This window comes from Lygodium microphyllum, chromosome 16, assembly GCF_053477565.2.
Source record: "Lygodium microphyllum isolate KBCC chromosome 16, Lygodium_microphyllum_v1.1.10, whole genome shotgun sequence".
NCBI classification, from domain to species: domain Eukaryota; kingdom Viridiplantae; phylum Streptophyta; class Polypodiopsida; order Schizaeales; family Lygodiaceae; genus Lygodium; species Lygodium microphyllum.
The window spans coordinates 2,315,773-2,322,142 of record NC_141150.1 but is presented as its reverse complement, the minus strand read 5'-3'; the positions used below and the strand labels follow the sequence as shown (position 1 = coordinate 2,322,142).

The 6,370-nt window shown below is 45.2% G+C and overlaps 1 pseudogene; it reads right to left on the bottom strand.

The window, feature by feature from the left end:
• Window positions 1-1,735: 1,735 nt before the first annotated feature.
• Window positions 1,736-2,814, bottom strand: LOC148022465 (small ribosomal subunit protein RACK1 pseudogene; annotated as a pseudogene).
• Window positions 2,815-6,370: the final 3,556 nt, after the last annotated feature.

Below are 6,370 nucleotides of genomic sequence, written 5' to 3'. Positions count from 1 at the left end.
TTCTGGATTTCTTATTATTAATTTTTAAAAGTGTTTTTGAGTGTCTTTTTGGTATTTTTTGCATGTGAACGCCTTCGACCCCTATCAGAACTGCATTTTAACATGACAAGCCTCTGAAACTCCATCCCCCGCACATTTTTCATTTTTCGTGCACTTCGTTCCGATGTACGGATCTTCCGATATTAATTTTCGTTTGCGTTTTTTGGACCCTTTTTGCGTTTTTTGCATGTGAACGCCATGTCTTCCCCTCGGAACCCCCGTTGCACTTTTTCCTTGTCTTCCCCCTGCCGTCCTACACATTTTTTATTTTTACGCTATTTCATTTCGATGCCCGGATTGTGAGACATTAATTTTTCCTTGTTTTGACGTGTCTCGCGCGACTCGTCTTGCGCGTGAATGCGCCGTTTTCAATTTTACGCGTCTCCACACGCCCCGATCGCGCATGCGCACCCCGTGTCGACATCCTGGTGCCGTTCCAATCACGCCACGGTAAATTTTTTTACCCCGCCCCGTGCCTGCGTGCGGGACGGGGGCATGCCTTTCGTCTTTTTCTCTATTTCTTAATTAATTAATTAATTAATTAAAAAAATTATTACCCCCCTCCCGTGTCCGTTATCCTCTCTCTCCCCCTTCCCTCCTCTCTCTCCTCTCTCCTCTTCTTTTCTTTCTTTTCTTTCTTTCTTTCTTTCTTTCTTTCTTTTCTCTCTCCTCCCCCTCCCTCTCTCTCCCCGTAACCTCCACCTTCCCTCCCCTCCTCCTTCCCCCATCTGCTTCCCTCCTCCTTTTCCCTCCTTCCTCCTCCCTTCATCACCCTCTTCCTCTTCCTCTTCCTCCTTCCTCCCTTCTCTCCCCCCTCCACCCTTTGCTTGGTGCTGCGCCCCTCCCTGGGCCCCGCCACTTGACGCCTCCTCTGTCGCCCGCCCCTTTGGCGCTGTGCCCCTCCTTGGGCCCTGCCACCTGACGCCTCCTCTGCTGCCCGTCCGCCTGGCGCTGCATCCCTCCCTAGGCCCGATCGCCATATACCCTCTCACCTCCCACCAACCCCCCCTCCAAACCCCCATTCCCCCCATCCCTCCCAATCCCCCCCCCCCCCCCCCCCCCCCCCCCCCCTCCAAGCCCCCATTCCCACACCCACACACAAACCCCCTAGTTACCTCTCCCTAAACCCCCCTTTCCCCTATCCTCTTCCTAAGCCCCCTTCCCCATCCTAGCCATGTTCCCGCAGGAAACAACACACACCCAAAAAACCCTCAGCGCCTCCCCCACGTGGTTCACACGTAGCAATCGGTTGATGTGCATTTTTGCGGGTCTGCAAGCAGCTGTTCACGTGCAGCTGCGTTGTCGTAGATTTCTTGTAAGGGCTGCTGAACACGGAGTTCAAGTTGCAACAAGTGAAGAGACTAACAAGAAGAAATCAAATTTTTGATGCCAAAGTTCACTATATTCCTTGTCAAGTGAGTTACATGAAGTTCATGTTCAGAAAAAAATCTGAAGTATCTCATAAACTATTTTGCATTCAGGTGTATGATGACAGTTACATTGAACAGAATAATGGGCATTAACTAATAATCCAGTCAAGCATGTCCCTTAGTGCAGAGAACCAGCTGTTGTACAACACTTCTGATTTCTGATGCTCTTAGAGGTTTCTATCAAATACGAAAAACCAGTAATTTATGGGATCTCAAAGCAGTACAGTCCCGTTCTTAAACAGGTATCAGGAGGTTGGAAGAATCAATCAAGGGCCGTCAACTGCATCAAGTGAGTACAGTCGCTTTCCCTTAGCAAGATCCCACAGCATTGCTACACCATCCTTGTCACCACTAGCACAGAGTGAACCATCAGGAGAGACAGTATCACTGTTGACATAACCAGTATAACCAGTTTGTCCCAAGAGATTTGAGCGCAGCTTGCATTGGTGTGTAGAAGAAATCTTGTACTGATCTTATCGTTGCAATTGTCATGCTTTTAGACAGAAATCATCTGAAAACCACTGAAGCTTAACCATTCTCCTTGATCATGCTTGTGAAGGTATAAAGCTGTTCCTCTTATCGATAGGACTAGCAGCTGTTGCAGATGAAGATTTCGCTCTTCTTATCGATAAGGAACTGGATTTAATAGAAGCAAAGCGGAAGCATCTCAATCTTTGTGTCTCTACAATTCCTGTGTTCCTGCGTCCTCCAACTCTTAGCTTAATGGAAAAAGGGAGTTTCTCTGTCCTACTAGAGACGTCTCTCTTTCGATCCCGTTTTCCCCGTCCTGGATGGTTTACTTGCACTCACCAAGCGTGTTCCAGAGCTTAATGGTGCGATCATGAGAGGTAGTCACAATCTGGCGGTTGTCAACAGAGAAGGAGACCGAGAGGACGTCCTTGCTGTGGCCAACAAAGCGACGGGTTGTGGTGCCAGCATTGAGGTCCTAGAGGTGGAGCTTGCCGTCCCAAGATCCTGAGAGCGCAAACTGGCCGTCGGAGGAGATGACGACGTCCTGGACGAAGTCTTCCTTCAGCTCCTCTGTGTTTCATGGGCGAAGCCTCACAACTACACGAACCCTACCAGATACTCTACTACTGGCTTTGCCACCACCTCATAGACACGTTTTTGAGATGCATGCTCAGTTAGAACCTCGTAAAATTGGAATGTATCAGAATCCCAATTGTTTTTTCGTAGCTTCAATCTACGAAGTTCGAGTTCAAGTTCCACACAATCGGAAAAATCTGCATCTTCCTTTCCCCTTGCCATCATCTTCCACAGTTACAAGCTTGTTTTCATCCATCTGAGGAACAACTATTCGTTTTAAATTGGCAGCGTAAGGCATCGGTTCATCTGCACTTGTTATTCGCTCAACAGGTGCTTCCCAAAAAAATCAAAGCTCTCTTTCCCAACACTCGTGTATATCTTCGCCCCCAATTCCTTGTTGTCCATCCTTCTTCCACGACTCCCCCTCTTTTTCCAGCAGCATCCCCCAAATTAGATTCCAAGTACCCCTAAAAGAGAGCACACCAGTTATAGCGGATTCCCCTCAAAACAGGGCAAGTCGCTATATCCCCTTTACTTCAGACTTTGTCAGCTGCCAAGACATGTGGATATTGTTCTCATGAACCTTCTTTTTAATTGGTAAATTCTGGAATTTGCTGGATTGACACGTCCTATGGGGATGCAGTCTTTGAGACAACTGCAGAAATTCCTCTCATCAAAGGCAAAGACATATGGACCCTTCTTCTCCATGACATGTAGTGATATTGTATCTTCTTCAAAAATGATTTGTCCCGCATATTATGTCTACATTGTTCTCGTGTAACCTCTATCATCATAGCTTAAATGTCGGCTTCAACAAAGCTTCCTTTGATTCCACAATTCCCTGCACTTTTCTTAGAGATCATCATTGAAATTATCAGCTTGATAATGTCCTTTGGCATCAGTTTTTCATATTTTTCTAACACACACACATCATGCATCCAAACAGAATCACACACACACACTAACGGAATATATACATTGGATGCGGGTTATCGTAATGCATCTCACACACAATGAATCACACGCGGAAAAATAACACAAATGCACAACAAAAAAAATGGAGGTGTATACGGCTCGGATGCGCAGCAGCACGACATCCACCCCCTCTAAACCTGCGCATCCTCTGGATGAGCCAACGATCCAGGATCATTCAAGTCCACAAACAGGTCGAGTCCTTCATCAGTTTCTAGTGGACCTGTTTCTCCATCAGCTTCATCATCCATATTCTCTGCTTCTTTTGCTTGACTTTCTTCTACCTGCTCTTCTTCTGCCAATGCTTCAAGTGAATATTCTTTATCTTCTCTTCTCTTAAAAATCTTGACTCGTTTTCCAGCAATGGGCACCCTCAATACTGTTCCATCTAATTCAGCCAACTATAGGTACCATTGTCAAAAACTTGTTTCACCTCATACGGTCCAAACCATCTTTGAACCATTTTTCTCATGCTACTATGCTGATTCTCTAGACTACTGTCGTAGACTAGAACCCAATCTCCTTCTTTTATGGCTCTAGGCCTCAAGCGATGCCTCAAATCAAACCTGTCCTTGTTTCTGAGTCGGGCTGCCTTCAAACGATCAACTGCTAGCTGCACATCTTCTGTCCTTCTCTCTAGTTGACGAATCCGAAGAGCTAGAAGCTCCTCCCTTGATAAATTCTCATGCCATGGAAGAACACTCCACGTGAGAGCACAGATTTCTGTAGGCATGACAGGTTTTTGCCCATACATCAACTCTGTAGGCATATATCCAGTAGTCACGCTATGTGTAGAGCGGTCTGCCCACAATGCAAAAGGTAGTAATCTCGGCCAATCTCCAATCCGAGCTTTACAAGCTTTTGCCAATGCTTTAACTATCGGCGGATGTCCTCTTTCGCTCTTGCCATTTCCCTCTGGATTATAGGCAGTAGTAAGAGCCAACTTAATGCCAAGCCGTGAGAAAAATTCTCTAGCTTCGTCTGCATCTAGCTCTCCACGATCAGCTGTAATCTTGCCTATACATCCATACCTACAAAATATTTCTTCCAACAAGAATTTACATATTGTAGTGGTGGTCTTCATCCGCAAAGATCTTCCTTCAACATAGTTTGTAAGATCCTCCCTAGCCAAGACAAGATATCTCATCTGCCAAAGTCCCACTGGCAAAGTAACCATCTACCACCCACTTATAATGCATACATAGTGGATAGGTCGGATGCAACTCATCACGATGCCGCACTAAAGAGTAAAGCTGGTAGTCCCTGCAAGTCTCCACAAAGTGGGAAACATCTTTATACATCCCTTTCCACCAGTATCTTTTTTTGATTTTCTCATAGGTAGCCCACACACCTCTATGTCCAGCCCATGAGCTCTCATGAAACTCTCGCATAATCTGTATCTGCATCGCTACATCACAAACTACTCTCAAGGGCAAGCCGCCTCTCTTCTTTGGATGCTTTCAAAGAAAACCATCTTTCAAGAAATATCCATAAGCCTTCCTTCTGATTTTCTTGAATTCATCATCTGTCCAATCAGCTCTTCGAGTCAATGAACTTAGATACTGTCCAATTTGCAGCCACTCGTCAACATAAAGTTCTTCAATAAAGGCTTCAACAGTAGATACATGACAATCATGAACAAGGACAGAAGCTGCAAACTCTGTCTCATCATCTTCTGCAAGCATTGACTCCTCATCCTCATATCTCGCTCTAGATAGCATGTCAGCAACAACTGGATTATCTTTCCCTGCTATGTGTCGAAATTCTGGATTCAATGATTTGATATAGGCAATCCACCGAAGCATCACTATATCTGGAGTCGAGCAGCTAGTAATCATGCCAAGCAAAGGCAAACAATCTGTTTCCACAACAATTGAAGCTCCAATAAAATACCCTTTGTCACACTTCAGTGCAGTGACTACTCCCCACAACTCTCTTTTAATCTGCGGATATCTCCTCTGCCGCTCATTAAGAACTTTAGCTCCAAAGCGAATTGCATATCTGTTTCCATCAGCATCATCCTGTCCCACTGCCCAACCTATGCCAATAGGGCTAGTATCAACTGTCAACATGATTGGCTGTCCACACTGATAATCCGCCTTGCGAAGAGTAGGAGCTGACTACAACAGCTTCTTGAGTTTACGCATGGCTTTTGAATGCTTCCCCAATGAAATTTCTGCCCCTTTTGAAGCAGGTGATAGAGAACATCTGCTATGTGAGCAAAATGAGGAATCAAAATCATGTAAAATATGCAAGCTCCCACAAATCTCTGCACCTCTGAAGTAGTCGAGAAATACTCTGCAATCCTGCTTATGGCATCCACCTTTGCAGGTGAAGGCTTCCTGCCATAATATCCAACCATATGCCCAACTATGATGACTTCATTTACACCAAAGACAGATTTCAGCCCTGAAAGAGTCAAGTTTACCTCCTCTAATCGTGTCAATATTAGCTCACAAGCAACCAAGTGTTCAGCCACAAACTGTCTACATCCTCACAAATCAAGACTTTCATTCTTTTCTTCTTCTGCACAACCCTTAATAGGCACATCATCTAGGAAAGGCATGGTATACTGCGGAATATAGTCTCGTAGAACTCTATGCATAGCATTCATCATATGAGCAACTGAGTTGGTGACACCTTGAGGCAAGGTACACATCCTCACAAGACCAATAGGTGTCCGCATAGTAGTAATATCCCTGCTTTCCAAGGCAAGCTGAAACTGATTATAACCTGAATACAAGTCACCTAGAGAATAGATGGCTCGTCCTGCAAAAGCCTCAGCAAATTCATCCACAACTGGACCTGTTCCCACATTCCTGATTGTCACTTTGTTCACGGGCTGCATATCCTGAATAAATCTCAAAGTACCATTCTTCTTT